Source organism: Orcinus orca, chromosome 18, assembly GCF_937001465.1.
Source record: "Orcinus orca chromosome 18, mOrcOrc1.1, whole genome shotgun sequence".
In the NCBI taxonomy this organism is placed as follows: domain Eukaryota; kingdom Metazoa; phylum Chordata; class Mammalia; order Artiodactyla; family Delphinidae; genus Orcinus; species Orcinus orca.
In genome coordinates this window covers 48,670,659-48,689,219 of record NC_064576.1, presented here as the reverse complement: position 1 = coordinate 48,689,219, position 18,561 = coordinate 48,670,659, and positions in this window count along the sequence as shown.

Below are 18,561 nucleotides of genomic sequence, written 5' to 3'. Positions count from 1 at the left end.
CCCAATCTCCTAATTCATCTCGCACCCCCTTCCCCCTCGGTATCCACATTTGTTCTCTATGTCTGTGTCTCTATTTCTGTTTTGCAAATAAGATCATCTATACCATTTTTCTAGATTCCACATATATGTGTTAATATATGATATTTGCTTTTTCTGTTTCTGACTTACTTCACTCTGTATGACCGTCTCTAGGTCCATCCACATCTCTACAAATGACCCAGTTTTGTTCCTTTTCATGGTTGAATAACATTCCATTGTGTATATGTACCACATCTTCTTTATCCACTCATCTGTCGATGGACATTTAGGTTGCTTCCATGTCCTGGCTATTGTAAATAGTTCTGCAGTGAAAATTGGGGTGCATGTCCCTTTTTGAATTATGGTTTTCTCAGGGTATATGGCCAGTAGTGGGATTGCCGGGTCATATGGCAGTTCTATTTTTAGTTTTTTAAGGTCAATTTTTGAGTGCATCCCTGACAAACTTGGCATTATAAGAGTTATTTACATGGCCACATATTCTAAAAATAGTTTGAATTTACTGGACAGTAGGTTTACATTAAGGTTTAGGTAGAATGCCAACTACACAATTTAAATCACCAAAAACACATTTTATATATATATATATATATATATATATATATATATATATATATATATATATATACTTTTTTTTTTTTTGTCTAAAGTAATACACACTTGGGATCTGAAGAGCGATATCAACAAGATGGCTAAGTGGGAGACCCCAGACTGTGTCCCTGCAATAAGATCAAAAATTAGACAACAATAAAATTAGATCAACAGCTAAATCCACAAGCAAAAATAGCTCTGGGAGAGACCTGGAATCCATATAAGAAAATTCAACAACACTGAACAAAAAACCCTTGACAATAAATAAACTGGAGAAGGAAAAACTTTTATTTTGCTCACATAATCCCATCCTCTAAGGCATAATCGCTTAGCACCAAGGGAGAACTCCCCTGTTAAAAACAAATTCCCCTCACCAAAAAAAAAAAAGAGTGGGTTGATCAACAATTTTCCCAGACTTTGGGGGCACTGCACAAATGCCCTGCTTCAGTTTCATCTCACCCAGAGACCAGTAAAACTGAGACTATATAGACAGCTAGGGTAAGGAGGAAAAGCAGAAGCTATCATTGTCAACCATACAGCAAAAGCCACTGCAGTACTCAGTGACCTGTTCTGAAGTGACAGTTGCATTGGACCCCCTGCTGATTTCAACAGCTTTCCCCTCACAAGGGACTTCTTATGACCTGAGTTTCAAAATATTCACATGTTATAGACGTATTTAGAAGTCCATAAATATTACCAACAAGAATAGATTCTTTACTTTGTCTTTTTCTCTACAATCTTTATTACTTATCTGAAAATGTCTAACAATTAGCACAAAAAAAGAATCATTGGAGATCTGGAAAAATATGTTTAGCTTTTAAAATATGCATGAAATACATAGAAGCTAAATAACTTATTTCCTTACTACTATAACCATATAGAAGAAAATATGTTTTGTAAAAGTCCATTTCACAATTCCACACAAAAAAAATTCTCAGCAGTTTCTAAAAAGCTGTATATACATGTACCTTAGGTAATTTGTATAGCCAGTACAAAATAGGAAGATGAAAAGTCCAAATGAAATACGACTTTGTTGCGAATAGATAAGATTTAGAACCAGCTGCTGAAGAGTAGGGATATTTAAGAGGAAAAATAAAAGAAATGGAAAAAATTCATCTCAAAGAAACACTATACCCAGAAAAACACTTTTTTTAAAATAGTGAACATATTGATAGGGCCTTTATTAACAAAGAGTCTTTTGAACATTTTACATTTATTCTTACCTCTCCATGAGTTCTATATATCTAACCTCATGTTAGAGAAGAATGTATTGAACTAGAGAGGTTATAAAAGTGTGCAAGTGTGTATAACTAGTAAATAGTGAAGCTTTCAACCAGTGTTCTTAATACACTATTATACAGGGAATCTAAAAAGTGTTGTTCAATCTCATTTGCTATGGTCTTCATGTTTGTGTCCCCACCACCATTCATATGTTGAAATCCTAACATACAAGGGTGGTGGTGTTAGAAACTGGAGCGTTTAGATGGGGATTACATCATGAGGGTAGCGCCCTCATGTGTGGGATTAGTGTTATAATGAAAGAGATTCCTCCCTAGCCCTTCCACCATGGAAGAATACAACGAGCATTCTGAGAGGTGGGAGAGGACCTGGCCCTGCTGGCACCCTGACCTTGAACTTCCCACCTCCAGAATTGTGAGTAAAAAGTTTCTGTTGCTTATAAGCAACCTAGTCTATGCTACTTTGATATAGCAGCCTAAACAAAGAATGGACTGAAAATAGAATTAACAAGCAATTAGAACTTGGAAAGAAAAGCACCTATGAATTTTGAAAATTATGGAAGAAAGATTGAGCACTTACAAGTACCCAGGTTGATTACTTAAAAGAAATAGACAGCCAGATATTTCTCCAGCAAGGATGAGTTTATTTGAAATCAGCAGAGACTACCAATTCAATATGTGCAGCCATGGAGAGGCACATGTAAGTTCCCAAACAACAAGGGAAGGAAAACACTTTCACAGAGAGTGAAAAAGAAGTTGGGAGGGTTACAGTAAGCAAAAAGTCCATGGCTTTTTATTGGCTGAGTCTCTGAGGGAAGAAGAGGAGTCTTTCTTATTCCTGTTGGGCTCTGCTGTCATCAGAGACATGAGAGCTCCCTCTTTTAGTATTCCCAACTTTACTTAATTGAGGTTTATGTTATTATTTTTTCACTCTTACACCTTTTGGTGTAAAATATTATTTTATAATTTATAAATAATTTTAATATATAATTTATATATAATTTATAATAATATAATTTTCAATAATATTAGAAAATATTATTGAAAGCTTGGCTAATCAAGAGTCAGGTTTTCTAGTTTTCTAGAATTCAGAAGAGCCTCTACTGTATGAGGTAAAAGAAAAAATGATTAAAGGGGATCCCACAATAATTTTTTCAGTGGCATTAACCAAAAGGGCAATAGCAGTAACAGCTCTAACGTAGTGAGGTTATCCCCATTCCACAGTGTCCAGTTACTGCCTTTAATACTTTATGGGTTGATAATGGTCCCCATGATCTTGGGTGAGTACCCAAAGGGCATTTCCTTCTTCTTCATGTACAAGAAGAAAAAAGGGAATCTGATAACTGGGATGCCCAAGGGTAGCTGGGTTCATCAAACTCTCCTTTAAGGCCTTGAAGAATATGTTGTCCAGTTTTTCCCATAAAATTGTGTTAGCATTGTCATTATTGAATAAAGTATCCAGAGATTTGGACATAAGACAGATATTTGGAATCCAATTTTGACAATAACCAACTAACCCACGAAAGCTTCCTATTTGGAGCTTAGTTGGGGTTTTGGGAAACTTAGGATGCCACGAAGTCTATCTGGGTCTAGTTATAGCCTTTGTTCTGATATAAGATGTCCTCAACATCATACCTGGGTTTGGGCAAACTGCAAATATTCATTGGCAAATTTATGTCCCTTTAAGGCTAAAAGCATTAGCAAGTGGATGCTGTCTTCCTGTGAGGCGGCTTGAGGAGAGCAAAAATGTAAATTATCCATATATTGAAACAAATTGGAACCTCTCTTGGAACTTTATATCATTCAGATCAGCCTTCAGGATTTGTGAGAAATAAGAGGGTCTTGCAGTAAACACTGAGGCATTACTGTCCAGGTAAACTGTTTTTCTTCCCAAGTGAAGGCAAAAAGTTATTGGCTAGCTTCATGGACAGGAATACTAAAGAATGAACTGCATAAATCAATTACAGTAAAGAACTTGCTTCCTGTGGAAGTAGATGTTAGTAATGTATGAGTTTTAGGAAAAACAGGGTGTGAAGGGATGTCAATGTTGCTTATTGATTGGAGGTTCTGGACTATGGTCCTACACCCTTAGGTTTTCTCACTGGTAAAATGGTTCATCCCATTAAGAAGCATAGAGTTAATAGCTACTTGAGTGGAATGAACACCTGAAGGAAGACCAGAATTTTCTTTAAAAATATTCTGAAATCAATTGTAGTAATCATGGACAGGTGGGTCAGATTTTTGTGTTCAAGCCCGAATTTTGTTCCAAACAACAGGCTTTGTTAAAGCCCTAGGAATTGCTCAGTGATGTCCCTAGCTATTTCTCTAGCCTGATCATATAGTAAGCTAGCAGGCTCGTCTCTCTGTTGTGATTCTAGACATTTTTCAAGATTTTCCCAATTAGCAGTGTTCATCCAATGCTGGGATTTCACCGACAAGCATATGAACTATCAGATATGTCAGAGAAACAAGGTGGAAAGTTTGAATGACTATATTAAATTCCTTAATTTGTGAAGAAACTTTATTATTTTGGGAAAACTTTCCACTATAATGAAAATGAGTATACAGTGAGTATATAGTAAGTACCATAGCTCACAGTTCAGCTTTAGTCCAGAGAATATAAGAAATTAAATATTTAGCCTCTGGATCCTCAGAAGGTTAATTTTAAAGGGACTGGTTATGGCAAATTCAGAAGAAAAGGAAGGGGGGAGAGGTTCAGGGAAAAGTGGAACTTTGGAAAAAGAATTAGTAAGGGAAATTGAGAGTGTATTTGAGGTGCAGGTGGTGTAGAAGGAAAGGAGGAAGATGGAACTGGAAGTATAGTCTGACCATGATGAGCCAACGAAGAGACAAGATGGCGTCACAGGTGAAGCCTGAGATAGAGATGCCTAGGAAAAAGAGCTTGAGTCTTTGTGAGCAATTTTGTCTTTTTTTAATTATTTGTTTGCCTCTGTTATTCTTAAAATCTTATTCTGCAGAACAGCAATTTTAGGCTCTTGATAAAGTTGGGAAGCTTCAAAGTACCAAGTGAAATAAGCATTATGCCTTGTTTTGGAAAATTTTGTGCTATTGTAGTTCAGTTTAGTTTTGAGAAAATTAAGTTTGTGGATATCAAAATTCCTCCATAATGGTCACTGATACTCCAAACTGTCTTTAGTCAGGTACGTTCATTTAGTTATAAATGCGCATAAGGAAGGACCACAGTTTTAAACATAAAATTTGCTGCAGTCCCAATAAAAACCCATTAACTAGGCTGGGGGAGAAGTTAGGTGGGCTTAAAATACTTAGATAACTTGGATGACATTTTTCCTCTAGAGTAAAGAATAAATTTCAAATGCTTAAAAAACTTACAACACAAAGAGCTCAATTTATATAGTTTACAAGCCAATCCCAGCCAATCCTAAGAAGACAGTTTGGTTCCAGAGGAGACAGGCAGAAGGCTTTTTTTTTTTTAAGCCACCCTCCAGAGGATAGCCCTTCCAAAAGTATAAGCCAAAGGCTAAAAAACCAGCATAGTTTCATTTGAATCAGCCTCCTTCCAAAGGAAGAGGTGAAGACATTTTTGGCCAGCTTCATTTGAAACCATTTGATCTCCAGATCAGACCAACATGCCAAACAAGTACTCACATACAGAACAATACCTAACCATAAAGAATGAAACCTTGAAATTGATCTCAAATAAAGCCTGGAGAGCTCGAAAGGCAAAAAGAGCATGAGTTAGATCCAGAAGGGAGGCAAACCTTTAAACTTCAAGGTGGGTGAGAAAAGCAGAGAACACAGTGGGCTCAGTTGTGGTATTATACCTTGTTTGCTCACTAGCCCAGGAGCCTAATGGGGTCTTCTCTACCAAAATAGTGACCTAAAACAAATAAACTGCCAGATATTTCTCCAGGAAATATGGGTTTATTCTGGATCATCGGAGAATTACAATCTGTGGTCTGCAACCAGGATAAGTCACGTGCAGGTCCCCGAATGGCAAGGGAAAACAAACACTTTTATAGAGCAGAAAAGGAGGGTGGGAGGGCTGTAGTAAATAGAGTCCATGGGTTTTCACTGAGTCTGTTTTTGCCAGGAAAGAAGAGGACTCTTGCTTCTTCCTGTTGGGTTCTGCTATTGTTGCAAGGCATGAGATGTCCTCCTTCTGGTCTCTCAACTATAATTGATTGAGTTTTCTGTTCATCAATTTTTTACAGTATAAACAGACATTTGAAATATCACATTGGTGGAAAACAAACTGTCATAGAAATTGGTACATATAACATCAAGACAATCTTTTCTAGAAATAAGTTTCCCAATAAAAGGAATTGACAACTCCTGTATAGACTCTGTAACAAATAGTATGGAAACCAGAGTGTAAACTGATAAGAAAGCAAAATCTAAATGTGATCTGGACCAAAACATCAACAATTTCCTTAGATATATTTGGCTGAAAGTGTTCTCAATCCCTTATGATGAGCTATTACTAGTGACTAAGAGAAATGCACCTGGAAGTTTCACTGTTAGTTTGATATATCCTTCCATAACTGTGGAACTCTTATTTTATTTAATTATCTTTTAGATATTCCTCTCATTATCTTATCAAATTATCCAATTAATTACTCAGTAAATAATAAATGAGTGATTGAATGAAAAACAGGTTCTCAGCCAGTGTAATCTTTACATTTTCTATTCCTATTAACTCAATAAAACCCAACGATGCAGCACGTATACAGAGGATAACAAAATATAAATTGGACACTGGGAAATGTTCAATTTTGTGCCTTCCTTCTCTTAAAACTAGAATCTTTTCATGGAGGAAAACTTTTTCTTAAATAATACAGAACAAGAGGGTAACTGATCACTTCCTCTCCATCATACCATATATCTAATCAATCACAATATCCAAAAGTTTCTTCTTCATTCTCCAATGTTTCATTTTCCTATATTTTAGTATTTCCACTAGTCTCAAGTTAACCAAAGTATTTGCCATTTTACTTCTAAACTCTTCTCAGTGTCACCAAAGTGATATCTTTAACTAAAATTTAACTAAAATTTACCTGTACATGGCAAACTGTTTAGCCTTCCTAAGCTCTGCTTTCCCACCTCTTCCCTGTTCTAACACTTTATTTAAGCAGCCATTTTTCATAAAGTAAAAACTCATTAAAGAATCATTTAGTGTTTCATTGCCTTATCTCTAAGCTTGTTTTCCAAGTTGCTCTCTTTATTTAATCTAATCATTCACACTGGATAACTAACATATTATATGGAACGTTTCCTCTCTGAGTAATTTAACCAATTTTTAAATTTTATTTTCAAAGATCTTTCTAATTGAAATCTGGAGAATAGATTAGAGAGTAGAAATTTTGAAACTGGGAAAACTATTTACAAGACAAACACAATAGTAGAGAAGAGAGATGAACTAAGGTAGTACTGGTAAGTGAAGGTAAGAACTAAGACAGTAAAGTAGCTAAGTCTCAAAGGTAACATTATCTTCATTGTTTCTTTTACTTCTGGACACATGTTTTTTTTTGTTTTTTGTTTTTTGTTTTTTTAATTTGCTTGACTTTCTATGTACTGACTACTCTTTTCCTTCAAAGCTCTTCAAAGAAATTGTAAAACCCTTGTTGGACACGTGAGGTATATACATGAGGTAATGGATTTTGTCTTCCTGAGTTCCAATCTGTACTAATCGTTGTCCAGTACATTGTACTGAAGACATCCTATCATTTCCAGAATATACAGGATGTGCTGTTTTTTCTTGTTTTATTTGGTTTTTGTTTGTTTGTTTTTGTGTTGTTTTAGTGCAACATAATTCCAGAGACTTTTTGAGAAAGATAGTATATAACACAATATTTTTGAGAGTTTGCATTTATGGAAATGCTTTACTCTACCCTCATACTTGAAGGATAATATAGGAAAGTTTGTAAACGATTATGTTAGAAATAAATGTTATTTGGATTTTAAATGATTCTTCACCTTACAAAACTTTCAGGTTTGCTTTGTTAAATTAACACTGTTATTTAATATAATTCTTTCAGAATAAAACTAACTCTCTCTCTCTTTCTTTCCCTATCTCTATTTATATTTTATGGAAGTTTTTATGGTCACTAATTTTTCTCAGGTATTTCAAAATTTTGTGGCCATTATACCTTAATATGGGTATTTTTCAGATTATTTGCCCAAGTACTTAGTGCAAACTGGCCATTCCCTGCCCCTCCATTCTGGGAAATTTTCTTGAATCATTTATTTTATAATTTCCTCCTGACCAGGCTTTCAATTTTCATAGAAATCTTCTTAGTAAAATTTTTAAATTCCCAGGACTGATCCTCATGTTTTCTTATCATTTCTTTCTTATTATTTTTATATCACCATTTATTTCATTTTACTTTCTCAATGATTCCCCAAAATGCCTCTGTCACTACTTACATTTATGTAATTTATGTTTCAGTTAACAATTTTCTAATTTCAAAAAAATGCTTTCTCATTGTTTCTTTATCATTGCTCTAGCTTTAAAAATTAGAGAAAATCTCTCTGTTCTCTTTATTGATTCTGTTCCTTTTATGTTTATTTTTATTTGATGTAGATTTTCTCAGGTGTGTGACAATTATTGGATGCATTTCATAATATACTATGAAGCATGAATAAGCACTCTGGAAAATCTGTGAGCCTGGATAGGCATTGTGACCAAATGAGATTCAGTGTAAAAAGACTGGGTGGGGACTTGCAACTATCAATGCTTATAAATCTTTCTCTCAGCCTGTCATTGTCACCAGAAAGGAAAACAGCTTTCTTCCATCTTGAGAATATAAACCTATATATATTAGTTCACTGGGAGCTGATATGGCTACAGGCTGCACTTGCGGTAGCCTGTTTTTAATATAGAATTTGACTTAATCTCTCCACCTCTAATGAGCCCCTCATGATGCCTTCAGTGCTTTCTGAAAACCCGAGTTCACAGTCTTTCAGATTTGATGTTTCAAGAACATAAAACTCTCCTTTTTTCAAGGCAGATTGAAGTGGGTTTGATTTTCAACAGATCCTTTCTCTTTTGGCTCCTCCCCTCACTCCCACACTCTGAAGTTCTTACTGCCTCCATTCTTTGCACATGTGCAGGTCCTCACTGAGAGACTGAGACTTGATCCTCATGAGCTTCCTCTGGCAAACACTTGGGCCTCTGTTTCATTTTGTCAAAACTGACATTTTGATTATGTCAGTTGCAAATTATTTCTCAGTTTTCCTTTTTTCATAATTTATTGACTTTCTTGTTTTGATATTTCTTATCTTCAGTTGTTTCTTCTTCATCCTTGGGGGTTTATACCATTTTAAAATATGATTCAATCATTTTAATGTTTTCATTTATTTTGCATTTTTCTGTAGGAAGTCGAGATAATCTATGTTTAGCCAAAAGTCCAGGTAACATATTTTAAATGGAATAAAGCATCAAGAAAGTAAAATATAAATGGTTACGAAAAAGGTCAGCAATGAAAGACATGCCCTTTAGTGGGAAAAGGTAACACAAAGCAGTATGGTGATGATGGTATGGGTAAGGACATTTAAGGGGCTCTCAATTTGACTGATGCCCTAGGTAAGGGACATGATTGAACTAACTGGCCTCATGGGTACAGGTCATCTCAAGGCATTCTCAATATCAAAAACCTGATAAAGATTGTAGATTTCAGTCTTTGATAGGTACTCAAGTACTACATTACTGAGAACATTTTTAAATGCTTTTTGATGATAACTGTCTCCAGACAGATCAAGATTAACTAGAATGCTCAAACTGGATGAATGTAACAGCCTCTGAATTTGTCTCTGAATTCAATCTTGTACATTTTAAATGATTCTAGACATCATAGCTAGAGTATCTCTGTAAGGCTGTAGTCTTTGAAAATTTAGAAAAAAAAATATGTGTAAGCATCCTCTATAAATCTATACTTTATTTCCTAAACTGAAGAATGGAGAACAATTACAATTCCTATGGTTTCATGTGCATGTTGTAAAAGCAATAACACAGAGCCCTATACTTAGAAGGGTATTGGATTAATGTTCAGATTTTGCCATCCTAAAATTATTGACAGTTTTTGGACAAAGAGTCCCATGTTTTTGTTTTGAACTGGGTCTTGCAAATTATATAACTGGTCCTGTTCTTACTTCACAGGGCTGTTGTAAGAACTAAAGGAAGCAAGCAGTACAGTGCACCATAGATATTAATCCTTCAGTAACACCAGAAGTCAGCCTTATTAGTATAATTATTATTAGTAGCTATAGTAGTAGTAAGAATAGCACTTTATTCAGTAGTACTTGATTACAACATGCTTATTATTCACTCATTCTTCTACATAGAAGCATTCATTATTTCTTATGTGTTAGACACTGTTCTGGGAAATATCTTTAAATCACCTGTTTAACTGTATTCTCAATTAGACACTAACATTCTTGAAAAAAGATAATTTATCTTGAAAAAAGAGAATTTATTAAGTGCCTTGCTATTTAATTTTTAATTTAGTTCTGCCCACCCACTCATTCCCCTTGGCAAATATTGCTAAAATTATGATTCCTTTAAATATATAGGAATGTATAAAAAATGTATAAAATGTATATAGGAATGTATAAAAAATGTATAAAATGTATAAAATGTATAAAAAAATGTATAAGGCATCATACATACTATATCCATTAGGGACCAGGTAAAATTCTCAAATTTGACTTAATACTTAATATTGACAGGTTAAAATGGGACACTCATGCAATTGCATTATCTCACAAAATTGAAATCCCTTAATGACCATACTAGGAATAGTCACTTCTACCAAATAGCATGATGGTATAATGTCCAGTGATAGACATAATTTAAATAATTATAAAACTCTAAAATTCTTTTGCCACAATGTACAAAATATCAAATCACAATTGTATTAAATCTTTTAGGAAGATGGTTTCTGTCACAGCAAGGAAAGAATAGAATTTATTTTGCTTTAAAGGCATTTCCTATTCAGAAGCTCAAAAGTTAACTCCAAATACCTCCACTTACAAAAAGGTCCAATTAAGCTGAGAGATCTTTGAAAATCACCCTTGTTAGCGATATTGGGAGATTATTGCCAAGAAACCAGATTTTTTTACCTTCAGTTTGTATAGATTCTATATGCTCAGTGGGTTATACAATGTCCATAAGGTACTTCAATTCTCCAAATTGTGTAAAAATTGTAATTTGACTCTGAGGACCTTGCCATTTAAGAGATTCTAATTTTCTTGAAAATATTAATTATGTGTTGCTATACATGAAATGATCTACCCATGTGCCCTTGTGGTACTTTGAATCACTTATATGGGACATTTCTTCCAGGTTTCCTTTGGCCAATCATCTTGCTTTGTCTGGTTCTGATTTAATATTTGGTTCATCTCAGGGTCTTCCCATGTGTGCATGTGCATCTCTGAGCCAAGAAGGATTTTAGTGAAGAGGCCTTTGGGTAGATTGACATCACTTACTGTGGGGTGACACCCCTCCCCCTCCCTTTTGACCTCCAAGGAGCCTTTCTGTGCATGTGTAGTTAGAAAGGTCTCCTTGACATCAAAAATGAGAAATATGTGGTCTCTTTAACTCTTTTCTGGGCAGGGCTCAGCTCCTCTCTCACTCCTGCTATTATCTTCACCTTGGAGTATCTGTCCACAGGTGACAAACTCCAGCTGCTCAACCTGGGGCCCACCTATCTCCTGCCTCAGTTATATGTTTAAAAAATAGTGGTAGCTAGCTATATTTTAGTTTTCAGTGTGTCAGAGCCTAAATGTAGTGGTAGATAATTTACTTAGAGTTTGAGTAACAGTCAAAAGTCAAAAGTTTTTGTAACTGTAACAGTCAATGCTTACTGCTTGATAATGCAAGTTTCCCTATTTCCTCTTCATATTCAAAAGCCAGCAACCCAATTTTAACTTCATGCAAAGAACATGAGATGCTGAATTTCCAAAGAAAAATAGCAGTTCTAGACTGTTCACAACTTTCATTTGTATGAAGTTCTTATTCAGTCTTTCAATAACAATTAAGTTCATTTCCTTGCAAAGAAAAATGGATGTGAGTATGAGTTCATGATGGAACACCATGGATACCTCTACACAGGCAAAGCCATGTGGTGCATTTGTAGGGAAGTCTGTGAATACACAAACCTTTTAATAGCCCTGGTTAATAATTTATAAATGCTGTATTTTTAAAGTTTGTTTTGCTTTCAGTTACTATTTCAAAGAGAATCACAAAATTATTTCTTTTTTTTTTTCTTTTTCTTTTTTGCAGTACGCGGGCCTCTCACTGTTGTGGCCTCTCCCGTTGCGGAGCACAGGCTCCGGACGCGCAGGACCAGCGGCCATGGCTCATGGGCCCAGCCGCTCTGCGGCATGTGGGATCTTCCCGGACCGGGGCACGAACCCGTGTCCTCTGCTTCGGCAGGCGGACTTTCAACCACTGTGCCACCAGGGAAGCCCCAAAATTATTTCTTTACCACACAATTTGAACAATGCTAAATATTCCTGAACTGAAATATTCTGTGATATTTTGTCTGACTATGTGGATAATAAAGAAATAGCTGTTACAGCTAGTCTCAGGGACAGATAAAAATTGTATTTCAGTTCCTCCTAAAGCAAAAGTCTGCCGTGCAAAAAGTACTAGTGGCAGCTTTCCACCTACAAAGAAGAGAGAAATAATGACTTTCCACAATGACACATTTTCAAACTTTCCAAATTACCACAGCGGTATAAAACATCAATGATGTAATTTAGTAAGCTATATAAGTCAACTCTAAATTTATTGCTAGAAAGATTTTTATTAGAAAACAATTATACTTGTCCTAAAACAATTATTAATTTCTTAAGTAGTTAGCCCAGTTTTAAAAGTACTTATTTTGATTTATGTATAGTGCCTTATTTCACAGGTCACTAATTTTTGCTTGAACTATCAAGCAAATATTATTTGAAAGACTCCTTACAGTGTATTAAATATACAATGGTGAATAAGCCATTGTTGCTTCCCTCTATGAGCTTACATTTGAGGGGAGGAATGCAGACAGGAAATAAAGCTCAAGTAGAGTATGATAAACCTTAACAAAGAGTATACAGGTTTTGTTTCAATGGTACTATGCAGTCAAGAGTTGGTTGTGGCTATTTTGCCTTTTTAGTTAAACCCATGCAGGTACCAGAAGAAAACGTTAAGTAAATGTCAAATGAAGAGACATTTGGGGTTGCATAGGCAGCCCTTCTTTGCAAGTAATTGAACTCTGAAATGACCCAGAAGGCTATTGCCAGCAAATAAATAATTCAATAGGCATTTTAAAGGGGGAAAATATACCATATCTGTGCTAAAAATCTGTCAATGTAATTTTAATTAAACTTGTATTTTACTCAACTTATTTTGAGTGGAATCCATAGTTACCTTTGCTACTTCTAAGACCCATACAGTATTGGTATGAAACTGTACTTAACCACATAGTTCTCTAAACAAACGTTTGTTTTAAAAACTACCATGGATACAATATAATACATCACTTTGAGAAAATATTCTCCAAAATGTTTCTTTGGAGGGTTACATATTAAGGTTAATTAATAACTATATGTTCCAATATATTTTTGACAAATTAGTATGGATACTCTTCAGAAAAAAAGTGTATTCATTTATTTCATCAAATAAATAAAGGAGTATAAAGTATTAATTAAAAAATCATTTTTTAAAGAGCAAATATTTAAGGGAAGCCAAGTACTCATGGAAAATTTATCTATTTTACCTCAAATGATCTTTGATAAAGTCCAATTCTAAGCCCAAAGTCTCCTAAAAAAATATTCTGAAGAAACTGTTGAATAGATCCCATTTCTTTTAGACCTTCTGTCTGAGTCTTATTAATTTTGACTCTTCTCTTCTAAGAGCACCTTAGTCATCCATTGAAAAGATCTGGCTGATGCTTCAATAAAATGCATAAAAGTTCACTGCTACTTTGATCTGCAGGCAAAGAATCATGACATCCTGGGACACATGGGTGATAGCCTTCCTTATGTAATTCTGATGAACTGCATCAAAGTGCCCTTCAGTTTTGGTTGCCTCAGTAGCAGAGAAATACAGACAGATTGGAAGGACTTCAGAGAAAAAGCTCAAAATGACTAAGGGAATCAAGTGGCATTATAAGTAGAGATTGAAAAAAAAAAAAAAGGATGAAGAACTTGGTCCAGTGATAACTAAAAAGTTACATGAAAGTATCCAGAAACTTGGCTTAAATACTATGGAAGAAAAGAACCAGCTAATTTGGTATTAAGAGAAATAGTATAAATAGAGGAATATCCAAAACGTTACCAGGTGATTTTAGATGGTAATAGTTTTTAGGAGGTCAGTTACTCAACTTTATAAATATATTCAAAAGTATATGCACACATTTTACTTGACAATAATATATTGATCCAAGAAACTCTTATTATGTTCAAATGCATTCTACAATCAATAATTATTCCAAACTTATTTTTAAACATAGAAAGTAAATGATAGGGGTTAAATGATTTACATAAAGATAATAAATTGAATAAAACAGGAATACTTAGAAAATTATCCTAATATATCAGGAACTGTCCTAATTACATACACTAAATAACTAGTCTGTGAGATTATTATTATTATTCCCACCTTACTATTAAGGAAACTGAGCAAATAGGAGGAAAGATAACATGCCAAGGTCACACAGCTTGTTAATAGGAGACTCAGGATAAGTTGCTGTAGGCATCAATATTTATGATTGCATCCAGTAAACCTGTTGCTTCTCTGGATGTCAGTACCTATCTAATTCATCACATTCATAGCCTTCCTGATCAACTCACTCAAAATAAGTATTCGCATATCTGAAGATCAAGGTAGTGGGTTGCCATAGACATATGCCACCCAACGAGGCAGGCACTAGCAACATAGCACTACTGAGTGCTTGAAATGTTTACTCCAAATTATATGTCTGCTATAAATATAAAAAAACACAATGATTTTCAAAGACTTAGAAAAAAAAGAATACAAAATATCTCATTAGTATTTGATATTCATTATACATTAAAATGAAAATATTTTGGATATATTGGGATCAATGAAGTATATTATTAAAATTAATTACACATGTTCTCTTTACATTTTTAATGTAGCTATAGAAAATTTTAAATGATATATGTGACTCACCTTTGTGTCTCGTATTACATTTCTACTGGAAAACATTCTTTAGATGAGCTCCGTGGTCTTTTCTATTTCATGTCTATAATTCTGTGGAAATGCTGTAAAATGAGGTTCCAGAAAACCTTTCAAAAAAGGATTTTAATTCTTATGACTGATTCTGTTGATAAATCTGAAGAAAGTATGTTATTAAATGAATGTTCTTTTCTAATTATTATTGAATTTCCTCTGTTAGTGTTCAGTACATTCCTATCCAAAGTAAGTGAATATTCTTTTAAAATTGACATGGTTTGAAATTTTCTGTTCTAATATGTAACAACAAAAGGGTTTTTTTCTATACTAATTTTTGACCTAGCAATTAAAAGAAAATGCAAAATGAGTGTAATACAAGATAATAGCTTAGAAATAAAGTTAAAAAGCATAGCAAAAGCCTAGTTAGAGTCTTCATGTGGCCTTGGATTTTTTTCCAGCTATTTTTATACTCATATTAGCAATCAGAAGAAGCCTCAAACTTTAAATGTGCAGTATTTTAATACAATAATTTTAATTTGCAATGGTCAGTTTGTGAAAACCAAAGAATAAAAGAAGATAACAATTGTCATCCTAAAAAACATATCTAAACTTCAATTAATTCTGGAAAATTGAGGATTAGGTTGACTCTGCCTATAATTGTCAATGAATTTGAAAGATTTCAGGTGCCGAATTTCAAATGTGTTATTCTATGTTTCTATTCAATATATTATTTTAGTTACCTTTAAAAATGTATCCTAATGTACCTTCAAAACACCCCCAAAATGCATATTAAGTATTATGTTCATGTTTATAAGTAAATCCCAATTTAAATTGGGATTTATGAGCCTTGAACAATGCAGCAATTGTTACTATTTAATTTTTTAAGTCATAATTTTCTATTATTTTTTTTCATACAGGGCTGTTTTAATCATGAAAACTAAAACAATTAGTTTTTATTACAATGTTAAAGGAAAATAGGAACCCAAGTTTAAACATAATGAGAATGAATACCATTAAAAATTGTGTAGTGTGCTCTCTTTTTACTCATTTTACATATTAACTCAAAGTTTATTCACATCTAGCTGTTCAGCTTACAGAAAAAAATAAATCAAACATCATCAAAGTGACAAAATGTTTTGATGAATATGACAGAAGACATCCGATTCATTGTATTTTATATCTAACAAGGGCACCCTACCTGTCATTTATCTTTCATTCATGAGATATAATAATTTTCCATGGTTGCAATATGAAGAAAAAGGATAGTTGTTAGTGAAAATTATGTTAAAGGTTTTATTTAAAGTCAGCTAGATTTAAATTCAGCTAACACTTAAAATATGTATGCTATTAGTAAGCTTAGATAAGTAAAGTGAAATATTAGAAGGATTTTGAATTTATTCTTGAGACAATATTACCCATGTCTTTTTTAAACCTAAACCCAAACTAGAAATATCCTAGAGATCCATTTTGCCATATATACTAGCATATCTTGATGCCAGTATATTTGAAGGTTTTAAGAGTAAAAACATAAATATTTCAAATCAGTAATGCATTTCTAAGATGAAAAATTCCAAACTATATTTAGTTTTAGACTCTAGTGTTCAGTCTTTAAGAGGTTTTAGTAAACAGGAGATATACATGGGCAATGTTAACACATTAAATTTTGTCTAAAATCCCATTGGGTTTAGTTGATAAGCCTTTTCATGTATAGGTTCTCCTTCTACCTCTCTTTTTTCTCTTCATTACAATTTTTTTCTTGATGAACTTGGGTCATTTTCCCAAGCATAGTCTAAAGTCTGAATTTTGTTTAAGTTATGCCCAAGGTGTTCTTACTCTTTTGTTTCGGATTTCCTAAAAAAATGCTAATTCGATCTAGATATTTGATTAGATTCAGGTTTGAAATCTGGGACAAAAATTCTTCATATGCCTTGTTTTATTTCAAAAGTTCATCTTAAGCTTTCTTTAGCTCCTGTGACATGCTTAATAACTAACTCAGATATCCAAAAGAGGTCAATGTCTTTGTGATACTGGAAAGTCCTTTTAAAAGTATAGGCATTATAAATACCATTTTTATCCATTTATTGAAATATGTACCACCAAGAGTCCCAAGGATAGATATATTTTACCTGGGTGAGATATGAAAAGTGTTAGTTACTTCAAGCCAAGGTATTGTGATGTGGTTTATGATGTTGTTTCTGATAGTAGTTTGGATAGTAGTTTCTGGTAAATAAAGGTCAGAGAAAGAAATAAACATGTGGGAATAGACCACAAGTAGTATTTGAATTAAAATACTTAGAAGCTTAAAATATCTATGTATTTGTTATATTATTGGAATAGTCTTTCTTATTTACCATATATTTATTAAATATCTACAGTGTTACAGAGACAGTTCTGTGTATTCACACCAGTGAACAGAAAATATAAAAAACTCTAACCCCATTGAGTTTATATATATATATATATATATATACCCTTCATTTTAATTAACATGTTCTTCTATTTAGAGTATTTATTCTTCATTTATGACTCACCTTTAGAGGTTTGGGTTTAATTTGGCTCTGATCTCAAACTGAATGAATTTAATGGTTTCAATTTAACCCATTTGTCCACATCACTGGGCTACAAATTTCTGGTAATAATACAAACTTGGAAGCTTTTGCTCAGGAGAAGCCTGGGATTTGCACAGCATTGCCAAACAGCTGGCAAATATTTGGCCTAGTCACTTGGCTCCTAACAGTACTATTAATTTCTTATTTTCATAAATTTAATATTCCACAAAATTGTGGAAAAAAGAGAAAATGTTTCAGTTAAAGTGCTGTTCATGAAATTGGATGGAAGGAAGACTAGGTTTATACAGAGTAAGACAACTGCAATTTACAAATAATTAAGACACCAAATGAGTCTAGGAAAAATTTACATGTAACTGAGATACCTGTCTTTTTCTTACATTATCTGGATAATTCTATCAGTTCTCCACTTGAAAGAATTATCTTCATGGCCAACTAATTTTGAGAATGCTTTCATACCTGATCATAATCACAGAGGTACTACTCAAAATGGTATTATACCCTTATTTCCCTTGTAACAGCTTGCTACAAATGAGGACAAAGAAAAATATACATCTCATATGTAAAATATTCCTCATATAAAGAGGCAAAATATGGCCTTTATGTTTGCAAAAACATGTTTTGCATGTGTTTGCAAAATTTGGCCAATTGCAAAATTTGGCCTTTTTAAGAAAAAGTTCTTATTTATTACTAAAGTTTTATCTGGATTCACAAGGAAAAAAGAAAATTCTCCAGAAGGTAATCAAAAAAAAAAAAAAAAAAAAGGAGAGTTCTATGTGGCCTTGTTACAGTGCAGGTGCAAAAAGAATCACATTGAATAACAATTTAGTATATTTTACCTGACTGACTAATAATTAATTTGCTTTTTAAAAACAATTATGTATGGGGCTTCCCTGGTGGCGCAGTGGTTGGGAGTCCGCCTGCTGATGCTGGGGACATGGGTTCGTGCCCCGGTCTGGGAGGATCC